This window comes from Cupressus sempervirens, chromosome 8 (assembly GCF_028749045.1).
Source record: "Cupressus sempervirens isolate cs-2001-9-10 chromosome 8, ASM2874904v1, whole genome shotgun sequence".
Lineage (NCBI taxonomy): Eukaryota > Viridiplantae > Streptophyta > Pinopsida > Cupressales > Cupressaceae > Cupressus > Cupressus sempervirens.
Genome location: NC_143125.1, coordinates 536781668 through 536796076, shown reverse-complemented (window position 1 = coordinate 536796076; position 14409 = coordinate 536781668).

Genomic DNA, 14409 nt, shown 5'->3' with positions numbered 1-14409 from the left:
AGTTGTTGTCAATATGTATGAATGGCCAACACTTGATGTTGGATTTATCAGGCCTATAAAATCTAAAACCCACTATTTAAAAGGTTCACTGATCTCACTACCAATTTTACCGGTAGTGTGGTCAATTGATGTTTTCCCATGAAAAGTTTACATTTCTCATAGTTCTTCACATATATATAACTATCTCGAAACATTCCAAGACAATGAAATTTTTTTATGAAGATTTTAAATGTTTTTACAGTAGATGAGAGATGTCCTCCACACGAATCATCGTTAAAAGTCTTTAGAAGTTCTTTGTGTTGGACTTTGTCAACACATCTCAAAAAGGTTCCATCCATGCCCTTTATATATAGAATGCCTTGGGAAATAAAATATTTAATTTCTTTAGGCCTCAAGTTCCTTTTTTGTGAGGTGTCAAATATTTAGGGCATTCCCCATAAGTCAAATAGTGTGAAACATTAGAGAACCAAGGATTGGTAAGGTTTACCAGAAGAGCTATGGGCTCAATTTTTGCACTACTTTCAAGTGAATTTTCATTTTCTGCCATTTAATTACAAAGTCCTTGACCCCTTACAAATTTACTTGGATTCAAGGTGAGATCATACTCCTAAAAAATTTCCACCTAAGCACATCTCTTATTTACCCCATTTTTTTGCTAAGTGAGAATGCTTTTGACTTTTGCATCAAGAACATGTGATATTGAATGGAAATGTAGGATATAGTATCTAAAATTTTTGTTAGAATTTAATAGAGTATATGCCTATTTTTCTATAATTGAGTACTTAAGTTCATACTTCTTTAACGGGGTACTAATGAATGATATGAGTGTGTCTTCTCCATGATCATTTTTCTAAGTCAAGATGTCTACGAGAGAATGTTATGATGCATAGTAATCTATGATGCATTATTTCTTATAGTTTGGGCTAACTAGAATAGGTGTTTTAGCTATAGAAACTTTGATCTCATCATATGCCTTTTTTCCTTCTTCATTCCATTTAAAATTATTATTTTCACTCATCATATCAATTATATGTTTGGTAATCTCTGAAAATTTAGGAATAAAACCCTTAAAAAATTTACTTGGCCAAAGAAATATTTTATGTTGCTTTTGTTTGTAGTTAGTTTCAATTGTTCAATAGCTCCCACTCTTTCTAGATCTATTCTTATGCCTTCTTTTCAGCAATGTGTTGTAGGAGTTTTCCTTCTTCAACAAAGAAGATCAATTTCTTAGGATTAAGAGATTATTTTTTCTCTACACCTTTGTGGTACTACCCAAAAATCTTGGAGATGATGTTTCCTCCATCTTGAGAATGAAGTGAGATCATCAAGGCACATTGCTATGATCTTAGTTCTCAAATCCCATAAAGAGAAGTTCATTGTCCTCTAGAATGTTGCTCCAACAATACTCAAACCAAAAGGTGTCCCTCTATAAGCATACGCTCCCCAAGGAGTTATGAAGATTATTTTATGCTTTTCTTTTTTATCCATGCTTACTTGATTATAGCTAAAAAAACCATCTAACATAGACATCATTTCAGAACCAACTACAGTTTGAAGAACATGTTCCATTGTGGGCATAGCATAACTATCTTTAAGAATAGCTTGGTTAAGATTATGAAAATTGACATAGATTCTAATCTCTCCTTTTTTCTTTCATACTAGAACAATATTAGCTATCCAAGTTGAGTGATGAATCAGATAAATTATCTTTGCCTTTAACATTTTATCCACCTCTTTCATTATGGATTTTGATACTTTGGGATTATAATTCCGTAATTTCTATAAAAAATGTATTGCATATGTTTTTAGGGGAATATGATGTCTAAAACATCCATCTCTAAGGTTCTTAAGATCTTCATACCCCCAAGAAAATACATCTCCTTACCTAGATAGAAATTTCCTTAGCATGTTCCTTTCAAAGAAAGAATAGGATTTACCCATGGATATCCATTTTGGTTCAAGGTTAGTACCGACATTAAATTTTTTGTATTCTTTAGTAGTTACAAAATGTATTGGCCTTTTATTAGTTAGAATGTCATCTCTATTAGAAAACAAATGTTCTAAAGAAATCAGGCACTTTGGGATCTTATTTCCCTTTAATTAAAGTACATCATCTTCATTATTCAAATTAGAATATGATTCCTTGCAACAATTATTGGAACCTTCAATATACAAGTTAGAAAAACACCCAACATAGGCTAGAAACTCATCAATTTGATCACCATTATTGAAACCCTACCCATGTTCTATATTGTATGGAATGCTTGGTCGATATATAATTTTAATTCTAGAAGTATTTTTTTTGAAATCAGGATGAGATAAAAGGAGTGATTTTGAAACTGCAAGAGAGTTGAAATGAATATTAATACTCCTAGGAATAACATTAATAAAAAATTCCTCAAGAGATTCTAGCTCATCCCATACCCAATTTCCTTAATGCTTTAACGTTGCATTCTTTACTACATACAAGTTCTTGACTTTATTCACTATAAGCCCAATGTCTCCTCTTGCTACTCACCACTTGATTCCTCTAAGGTTTTCTTCTTGCATACCAAGAAATAAAGCTTCATGCTTTGCAAGATTATTAGTATTTTTGAAATCGATCTTAAAAGAGAAAGGGAAGAATTCATTGACACCCAATCTAGTACTTGAAGAACTCCTAATTTCCATTATCCATAGCTCTAAACTCTCTTCGCTTGAACTCATTAATGGTTTAACTTCCTCTCCTAAAAAATCCACACAATTTATAAAATGGCATTCATGATACAAAATTTGAGCTTCAAGTTCTTTAGAAGGGAAGACAATTTTTTTTTTAAGGTCTAGGTTGCATCTTTATCTTGTTCTTTCCCATAAGTATAATGACCTTTGACCAATACATTTTTATTTTTCCTCCCATATGTTTACAAAAGGTTCTACTAAGAAGCATGTTGTAGCTTATCAAAATACCATCAACCAAAATAGTTAGCTTCAACATCTTATTAGGAAAAACACGTAAAACTACTTGTGCATCTTTCACTTAGCTCATTAAAGGCACTTCTTTCTCATCGATTGGATAACATCTACCAAAAGCCTCTATGAGTGTGAGACATAAAAATTTTACAATTGGTGATGACATGATGTTATCTAATGCTCTAGAATCTATAATGTAAAATTTACTCAATTTTTTTCCATTAAGGAATAGAGACACATAAAAGGGATTCAAATTACTATCCCCCACATTGGCCTCTAGAACTTGTGATGTTTCAGAAATTTCAAATGAATCGAGAGGTCTTTTGGATACAAAAACAAGGGTTCAAGTAGGGGGTGAAGTTTCTTCATAATGGTTGGTTTGGGATGTTGAACTATTTTCCCCTTTTACATATTTGACTAGGTTGTCCAATTATCTTGGGTTTGATTTCAAGTACTTGGAAATAAAAATGGTTGTCATAGATGTTTGGAAAAATTCAATAATGTTAAAAGAGGAAGAATAAGTAGGGCTTATTGGATATTTCTAGTAGATTTTAAAGTCAGTCCCAATTTCACATTAGGGGATGGGGTCTTATAGTCTATTCTTTTCTTGTGAATGTTGCACTTGCTGAAGTACTTCTTGGTGAAAATTTAAGAGCTCTTTGGTTTCTAGTCAAAAACACACATGCAAGATTATTCAAACTTACTAGGATATCTCTTCATTCATCACCATGAGACTCATATTCCAAATAAAATAGAATTGTGACTTCCATACCCTTTTGGATTTATCTTTTCTACATGTGCTTCTCTAATTGGTTTATATTTTTAAGTGTGTATTTATAAGTAGATCAACCAATCTATACAAGTGGCTCCATCATGTTCAATGGTTAAATGAAAGGAACACATAGTTTCTTTACTTTGGGTGGCTTCAATATGGAGGCAAGGTTGTTGGTATGATAAGTTCTTCCCTTGGGGTAAATTGTATTTCTTTCATCTTGCATCTTGATATGGGTTTTGATATGGGAGATTAATTTAACTCTTCCTTTTTGAGGTGATAATGTCATGCACTAAACTATGAACAACAGGGTCAATATCAACTAATGATGAAGCTACATAAGTTTGGAAACCTCATTTCCATTCACCAACAATAATGAGTACATCTTCTAGTTCAATAGGTGACCTCTAATCTTCTATCAAATCTTGAACTCCATCCTTTCATAGATGAAAATTCATGTTAGGAGACATAGCATTAACAAAGAACCCTTTCTAATTTATGGTAGGCCTGGATGTAGAAAATAATTTTTGCATAATCTTGTTGAATTTTTCTACAAACTCCCTCATAGATTCTTGTATCTCTTTCTTTAGTTAAGCTAACTAAAGAAGCAAGGTATGCTCATCTTTTGGAGTCTTAAATCATGTTTCAAATTCTACTACCATTTCATCCCAAGTGGGTATAGAAGCATGAGGAAGATGATGAAATCACTTGGTTGTCACATCAGTAAGAGTTTTGATGAAAAGATAGATAACCATATCCTTAGTAGGGATGTCCATAATTCCACACATAGAATGAAAAATGCTAATATGATCTTCACCAGAGACTTTACCATCACCTCTAAAAATTGATAAAAAATCTTGAGACCCCTTAGGTATAGCTCCAAGGTTTTTTCCTTGGTAAAAAGGGCCTCTTATTTGTCCTCAACGATTTGCAACCATATTTGGTAACACAAAGTTAAGGGGTTGAATATTTATATAAAGAGGTGTTGTAGTGTTTGAGGTGGTGAGTGCTTACATTTTTAGTGAGGGCTAAGATATAGGAGGTGGAAAGGAGGGTCTACTGACATATTTTACTTTCCTCATTCTCCTTTGAGTGTGATAAAGGAAAAAATTCATGTTTCTTACCAATTCAAAGTCTTGATCTATAAATCCTTCATAACTCTTGGCCCTAGTATATTTTCATTTGGCCAATTTATCACACAACTAAGAATAGACCTTAATTCCTTCTAGGGTTGTGGGAAACCCTATCTACTATTACTTATTCTTCAACAATAGGGATACCTATCAATCTTCCGACTATTTATTTCTCTCTTTGAAGAAGTCTCAAAACTTGGTGATATTGTCTATTACTTGTTCTCAAATTCCAAGCCACTAGGCTTAAACCATAAATAATATCTTCTTGTATGCCATGAATTCCTAAATTAGGTTCCAGTATAGGAAACACATCATAATGTGCTAAAACCATGATTGATTGTCATCAAATTTCTATGCAAACCAAGTCATCACTCATTTGCATTCCTAGTAGAGTTGCCAAAAATATGTTGGTGAACAAACCTATCTTTATACTAATGATTTTTTATTGACTCTATCTCCCTCTTTATATTGAGGACCAAAAATTTTACAATAGTTGGGTAGGTTCAACAACTACCTTCCCTTTGAATGCTTATGAGGTACAACTCCCTTGTTGGATATGTAATGATTCCTTAAACTAAAGACACACAGTCTTTTTTTTAACCATAAAATAATTAAAGGCAACACAACCCATTCTTAGATGAGAAGTCATTGACAAACGATTATAAGAAATGATAACTAATAAAGATAATACAAAGTTTTTTTTTTTTTTTAAACATTCATAGATATGCTAGAAGATAATGGTAATACTCAAATTAGATAACTGTTAATTAAAAAATATCAAAATCAATCAAAGATTTTAAAGAAAAATTCTTTAATGATTTCTTAAATACACCAATTTAGATTAATCCTAAAAATCATTTATCTTCCAATGATTCTTAGTTCAATCACAAAAGATCTTCCACATATTAGATACTAATTTGGTTTTTTTATCACTGTAAAAAGATAACATTTGGCCATAGACTAACAAAGAGGGAAAAAAATACTATGGTTTCTTTCCTCTTTCTTCTATCCCCCAATAAGTCTTTCAAATCTAACTTAAATAGTTTATGTTAGAGGATGTCTCCCTAGAAACCCAACCCCCTCTACAGTTAACAAAAGTAGTTATTAAAACAAAAAAATTCAACATGGGACATGTGTCCCCTGAGTTCAACACTTAAAGAAAAATATAAAGGAACCCATTAAGCTGGAGAATCATGGTCTTCATTCCCAACTTGCTCTTTGTCGCCACTTGCATCACGCACTAGCTTCTACCCATAGTAGATGCCTATGAACTTGTGATGTGCTCTTGAATTGGTGGTCCTTAGGCTTAGTAGTCATGCCTTCCAGATCTTTCAATCCTATTTCATTATGTTGATCTTTCTAGTATACTCTAGCAAGTGATCCATACAAATGGTCAACATAGACTCAATCTATGCTACCTTTGTAAAATTTGCAAGCATGAGATTAACTATTTATTTGGTCACTTTTAAATCATCCTCAAAGACTTAAAAAAAGGTTCAATATTAATGTTCCCTGCATCAAATTGATCACACTTTTGGGGCTTATTATCTACATATTGTATACATGCGCTTGGGTTTAGTTACGATACTTTGAACATTAGTAATGTCAGACCTATAGATTGAGTATCTCCAATTTATGTTCCTCTTTATCACATACAAAATGCAAAAATCTACTATTTTTAAAGGGTTATTGGTTAATAACTTTTCCACACCATATAGTTCTATGTCTAGGATTTGTACAACCACGACTAACCATTTACCTTACTCCATTTCCTAGGTGTGTATTTGTGCTCATACGTCATTTAGAAAAGAATTAGCCTCATTAAAGATCATTACACATTATAGGATGAATTCTTTACCTTTTTGGATTACACCATCTACCCATTCATCTACAACTATTACAATGAATTTGCTATGTTGAATTTGGTTTAACAATCATTTATTGTCTAGTGATATTGGATAATATCTTTGGGGTCCCTAAACTAGAGATAAACACCATAATCATCCATGGAATCAATATACTCCACCATCGTATTAATTAATTGCTTTAGTTCTTTCTTATCCTTTGCATCCTTCTAGTATTGACTTAACATATGTTGTGCGGACTCTCTCAACTAGTGCTCTTTGGTTTCCTTCTTTAATACTTCTAGGCCTACTAACATTCAAATCTATGGAAGTGTCTTTGGGATTATACAAGGCAACTTCTGATGTTACTTCACTTGTTTTGGCATATGTTATTATTTGAGCATAGATTTTCATTCTTCTATATTTCAGAGTGTTAGCAGTATATTTATTTTCCGTATCACCTGCAAGAATGGAGAGCTAAACCAAGCTTATTTTATTTATAACAGAGTTAGTTAACCAATTTGGTACCGTTGAGGAGTGTTTGGTCCTTGTTGGATCTTTTACGGGTGTGCTTAATGACTCTAGAACTTTTAAAACACTATACAAAGTGGCTTGGACTTGTTTTTCATTATCTATTGAACCTTCACCTTGTTCTTGATCTACATCAAGATCTATTTTGGTCTATTCATATGTTGCCATGTTGCCTTGTTTCTTGAACTATGACTTGGACATTGTCCTTTGTACCATAGGTTGATTTTGAAATAGTTCAATGATAACTACCTTCAAACCCTTTTTGTTACCTACAAAATTAGTGGAAAATATTGTATTAGCACTAGAGGAAGAAGAATATTCTTGGATTGTATATTCAATTTGAGATTTCCTTCTTTCCTCTTATACTAAATCCATGCTTTGTGCACTCAATAACATCATTATTTCTTTGCATTATGTCATCCATTTTGTGTTCAAACCAATCAATAGGAGGCATGGTATGATCTTTTTGTTTGATGTATTTAGGTTCAATGATTCCTAAACCATCTTCTTAAACTCCCTTGAGGTTTAGTTTAACCTTAAAAGCTGAAACCTATGATAACACCATCATGGAATGGCTCCTCCTTTGAACTTCTCTTTCATTTGGGAAATCTTCCCAAGAATCCTCTACGTGGATTACAGGTGAGAAATTATTTCTCATTTCTAGGAATCTCCAAGAAAATCCTTTATTGTTGAACCCTTGTCTAGCTTGGTAGAATTTGAAATCAAAAGAACACAAATTAGTTCCAATATTGATAGCCTAATCTAGATTTTTACATGAAAGATTACCAATTCTCACTAGAAACAAATTATTCTTTTTATCTTTAGTTAGAAAATTTATCATTACCACTACTAGTTGACAAAAAAACTTGGCTAGAATTAAAAAATCCAAAGAAAATCTAAACAATTTTAAAGGTTCTTCATCAAGTTAGCCCACCCTAAGGTATGTGAACTAGGAAAGCTGGATAAACATACTTATGTATACTTGTATGAATTGCAAAGATTTTAGAGAGACCCTTTCTACCCCTTTTCCTACTAGTTCAAAACATATTTTACCAAGGAAAATATCATGGACCTTTCTATAATTAGTCAACACTTGGCTCTTCTATAGGGAATGACAATAGTTATATATGAAGACCTCATTGTTTCAAGGTTCATGTGTAAAGAGAGTGAGATTCTGAGTACAGGATAGGCAATAGATGAGCTACAAATACATAAAAAGTCTTTTTTTATGGTTAGTCTTAGCGTCAAGGTATCGCTCAAAGAAAATGAAATAATTTTAGTCCAATCCAAATATTATTTTCCATTCAGAATAAAATCAATAAAATGATACATCCATTCTTCAAAAGGGTGTACTTCTAGTGAACCTTTGACTTTGTGTAACATGACCACTAAATGAAGAATGTGGGGCTTTATTTTATCTTTACTTAAACCTTTTGAAATTTGTGAAGCTCCCTTGTAGAATTTCTTAGTCGAATGGTATGCTATGACATAGTGATTCTTTTTGGAATTCTCACTGAACTTAGCATAGGATTGGGTACGGGTTAAAATAGAAAATATTCCATGTGGTATCTTGAACACAAAGTTGATGGTTTCTTGGTCTACTAAAAGAAAAATGCTTCAGTGATTTTTCCTAATTCAATAAGACCTGATGTCATTGTGGTTAAGGCATTCCTAAACTAGTTCACAGATGATAACAACTTGAGTAAAAGCCACAACATGTAATATCTTACTATCCATTGTTTCCCCTATGAATTTGGCTTCCACATTTGACTAAATTGTATCACAAACATCATCTATATTGACCCCCCTTAAATCCATATTAGTTATCAAGGGACTCTTACAATCCATACTAATATTGTTACCTAAAAAAAATAGATATGTCATTTTTTGTAATTCTTGATGAAAAGCACAATGCTCAATTAAGCTTAAGGAGAAGGTTTTTGAGAACTAGAAATTTGAAGTGAATAAATGTCAAAAAATTACCTTGAACCTATAGTAAGTGAATACTGATAAAAAGAGAGAGGGTGTGTACCAAAATGAATAGGAAGGAAAGATCCAAATGGATTAATCACAAAGAAGCAATTAATGCACTAATGAATCAAATGATGGAGAATATGGAGAAGAGAGGAAAACCTATGATCTACTATAGAAAGTATGTACTTTAAATATTGAATGAATAGAAGACAAATACTAACCTCAAAGTAGAGAAAAATCTAGAAAATAATGGTTTTTTATGTTTGTGCACAGTTTCGAGAAATTCTACAACCTGCTCTAGATGGGAAATGTCGAGACAGAGAAAATCCAAAAAAAAATTTCCTTCCAAGGGTAGGTCAACCTTGACCCAAATAGTTGGGTACAATCTTACCCCAAAAATTCAACCTTGACCTACACTACTCTGATGAAAATTATGTTTGTGGATCTCCTAAGTTTGTCGAAAAGAGTACTCAAATTTGCACTTCAATTTGTTGTTGTATATCTAAACCCACAAGAAAATGAGTTTTTTTTTGTTTGGATCAGGGATTTGCCTTGTTCAAACCCTAGTTTGGAATCAACCTTAATAATTAAATTGAAATAGAGAATGCTAGGAAGTAGTAGAAGTAGTAAATCTAATAATGAAGCTATGATATTCGATAGATATGCAATTGTATTCGAAATGTAAACAAGTATGTTGGTATGAAAGCTTGGAATCAATAATGTAAATCAAAACCTCCATGATTATATGCTTGAAATCCACCTTGAGGGAAAAATAATAGATCTTGAAGATGAACAAAGGATCTTGAAGGAAGATCGCACCACCATGATGGCTATATCTAGGGTTTGCATGATGAATCTTGAATGCTTGAACCAAATCCCTTCAAAGACTCGAATGTTTGAATCCTTGATCTTCAATGGAGAAATTGAATGGAGACAATGTATTGGATGCTTCCTTGAAAATTATTGATGGAATGCTTTCTTGATCTTGCTTGGAAATAATGGATCATTTGATATCTTTCCATTAGAGAAAATGAGAGGAGGAGCCTTCCTTATATAGCAATCTAGGGCACAAACTTCTAGAGAGGCAAAAATTGGAGAATTAAAACCCAATTAACCTTAACCCATAGAAATGGACCTATATTAAATGCAATTTAAGAGTATACCATTCTAAAACTTGAAACAACCAACTTGGAAGTGAAATAATGAAACTTTGTGAGGCCCAACATCCTAAAACCTCCATAACTTGAAAATTTGACCTGGGGTCAAGGTCAAGGTCGAATCTACCCTAGGTCAGGATCAAGGTTGACCTTGACCCTTCAGGTCATCATTGACCTAGAAAGTCAAAGTCTTTAGTTTCTAATAGAAAGTTGCTAGGAAGAGGCTAGAAACACGGACAAAGAAATAGAACAGGGGGAAAGTAGCTAGATCCATTCAAAGAACTATTCAAGATGCTTGACATGACCCCAAACCACTTACTTAGAGGGTTAAATGCTCTTCATATGGAAGTGCTTCCATTTTAAGATGATATAGTAAGTAACTCTTTTGAACCTCTTGAATCCTCTATCTTGTGTATCTACATAGCTAGTATTCAAAATAGAAATGGATATAACATTCAAGATGAGTATGGTTACAAAATGTGAATACTTAATTACTATAGAGAATGGGATTATGGCAATATTTACTTGTCTAGAGATTTATTATGATGAGATTATTTATAGTAACTTCCATGAATAAACATCCTCTAACCCTTTTTTACTTTTTATCTCATCATAATTACCTTGAGATGTGTTCAACTACCTTAATTTATTGAGCCATGGTTTGTAGTAGATTTCCATTTAATGATTTCAAACAAACCAGAATCCATCGTAATTACCCTTTTTTTTGTTAATTTATGTGTCATCTTTCCTTTTGTTTGCATCATCAGGACATACATGGGGTCCACTTTCATATTCATGATGCTCTATCTCCTTCATCTTTGACACTTGCTTGTACTAAGTGCCACCTATGCATCTCTCAAAAGAATGCTCTTGAAGTGACAAACCATTTTGAACTAGTTTGAACTAGTTTGAACTAGGTTCAAAGTGGTTTAGAAGGTTCAAATGGGTTCAAAAGTTCAAAGAGGTTTGGTAGTTCAAGATGTTTAAAGATTCAAAACTTAATTAAATGAAAAGGTTTTGACCAACCAAAAATCAAATACAACTATTCCAAAAAATTTGGAAACCAAAATAAAGATGACTCCAAAAAAAACACGAACTAATGTTACTGTTACCATATTAAACTCATAAGCATAAATGAAAATAGATGAACATATATTTCAATTCTAGAAAAATTAAATGTATCATAGTTGTTAATGTAATTAGATATTTTATAATTAACTATATGTTTTACCTTTTAGGGTTTTGATCTCCTTTTATAATGATTGATCTCTCTTTGTAACATATTCAATTAAATTTACTTTTGATTAATATAAATTTCTCTTTTTTTGAGCATTAAGAATGTCTCATATATGGATCTAGGAGTTCCAACCTCCATATCTTTTTTCTCTCTTTCTAGAATAGGTTTTTGCATGCAAGTGATTCTTGGGAGTTGTGGGGTTGATCTTTCATCAAACTCAACATGGTATTAGAACTTTAGATCTTTATACCCCTTGTTTTGTTCTTGCTAGTTTTGGTGTGTGTTTCTAGATCTGAGCTTTCAAAGATTATTTATTGGATCTGAGGACTTTTATTTTTATACATCTTGTGCCCAAATCGACACCACCATTGAGCTTAGAGTGTCCAAAATCCCCCATTTCCATATAAAATACATCCAGTTTCAATGGAGTTGGCTTCTGAGGTAAAAAAATGTTTGCACTTGAGTCGTATAGCCTGGGCATACAAACCAAGGTGGCAATTATTTATTTATTTATAAATATTATTGAAAGCCTTTTTTGTTTTAGTACTAATATTTAATTTTTTATTTTAAAAATTGAATAATAAAAGCGATGCATTTTTAAACAAGCAAGAGGCTTTTCAAATTGTGGAGGGAACTTTATTGAAGGATAGTGGGTCCCTTGTATTCCATCCTTCTGTATATGGATCACTACCTTCATCCCTTCCATAGCCTCCATGCTCAACATACCTCCTACCATCTCTTATTGGAGGGAATATTTTTTTCATGCTGATCATAGGTCAAGAAAAGTGCTTGAAGCAAAAAAAAATTTGGGGCTTGTTTCAAAACTTGAAGTGCCTTGGGCATGCCACCATGTCATCATACTTGTCATCTCTACATATGCAATCAAGTTATTTGGAGTGCATGTTACTTTTGGTGGTTTCCACTATATTTTCTATGGTAATTTTGGAGTTAATTTTGCAAGCATTTTTTTTTATGTCTCCTTTGAATCCACATGTACATTCAACAATGCCACCCATATCAACACCCCTTTTGGAACTTTTATATAGTTAGTGGCTTGACTAAACATGGGTTTGCCACATGTTTCTTGGAGAAGAATTGGAGATTGTGCATGTGATTATGCTTTGTCATGGGTCTGTACTACTATTTGGGCCTCCCTTCCATGTTATCCACTTATTTAAGTGACCCCCTCTTGAGACCCTCTCCCACCTCCAATAGCATTAGTGGATTTTTATTGGTCACTATCAATGAATGTTTGAGGGAAATTATTATTTTTGGCCTGTGGACCCTGACCATGGTACAGACTGCAAATTTTTTTGGGTGATGTGCCCAATTTTTGGTGGAGCATTATTTGTTCTACTCCCTCCTTGGCTTTAACTTTTCCACCAACCCCTATGTATTGAAAAAGTGGCCCACTTCCCTCTTTGCCAATTTTGGAGTAGTCAACCAATGTCTTGACCGATGCCTTTTTTGGATCCTTACAAAAAATTTGGTGGGGCAATTTTTGGTGCAATACCTCCAATCTTGAGCCCCATTTATTGCCATGATTTACAAACATGTTAGTGCTTTCAAGGAGCCATCTTCACCCACATCAACAAAAAATATTTGATACAATCCATAAAATTACCTCTCATTTATGGGCTATTCAATTTTGTTTGAATCTAGTACAATAATCTTTTTTGATGTCAAAACTTGTAGTCAAGGTTAATTGTTTGGTGTCGCAATACATATCTTTCAACCATGTGTTATGAGATCAATTTATCTACTTTTTTCTCTCAAGATGGGTGGGTGAACCCTAGGGAAAATCTCATTTGTCTATTGGGTCAATGGAATGTATGTTCCCACCCTACATTGAAGTATATCCAAGGTGCTCTAAGCGATATTGGGAAGCAATATTTAGGGTGTCATAACTCAGAGCTCATGAGGAGTATAAGAAAACTATCAAATTTTATAGGACCATGTTTTTTTGGTATACAATGCCTCTCTTAGTTTTGGGAGATTCTAATACATTTGAATTTGGCACAAAAAGCTTGCTTGATACCAAAACTTGTTGTCAGGGTCAATTGGTTGGTGTTGCAATGTATATTTTTAAAACCATATGTTGTAAGACTAATTTGTTAGCTCTGATAGCTCCATATGGATGGGTGAACCCTAGTGACAACCTTCTTTTAGCTACTTAGTTGATAGAGTGTGTGTGCACACCCTATACCAAAGTTTACCCAAGGCACCCAATGCAATATTTGGAAAAAAACTTCAAAGGGTCATAACTCAGAGCTTGTGAGGGGTATGGAAAACTACTATATGCTACATGACCTCATTATAAAGTAATATAGTAACCTCTCTTAGTTCTAGTAGATTTGAATTCATTTGAATTTGGCACAAATATCTAGCTTGATGCCAAAACTTACACTCCAACATTCAATCCAACATTCAATGGCATGTGAGAGAAACTTGAACATAAATTTAAGAGTTCTCTATTGTTCCTATGTTCATAATACCCAAGTTATGGTTTTGAATTTCCTCCAATAAAATTATGATATCTTTTCCAATCTCAAATGAAAATGGATGAAATAAATGACAAAATAGGGCATGATCATTCCTTTATTGAATCCATAAAGGGAATAAGATGTTAGTTGATTATCCCATAGTGAATTCTCCAATTTGTGCAAGTGACCCCCTTTGTAGCTTTACAAATCTAATGATTCTCACATCATACAATGAACAAATTGAATTAACTGAAATGAGAATACTAAACATACATTAAATTATCCAAGTTTAAGTTCAATTTTCAAGACAAGATTCCTTAAACATGAAT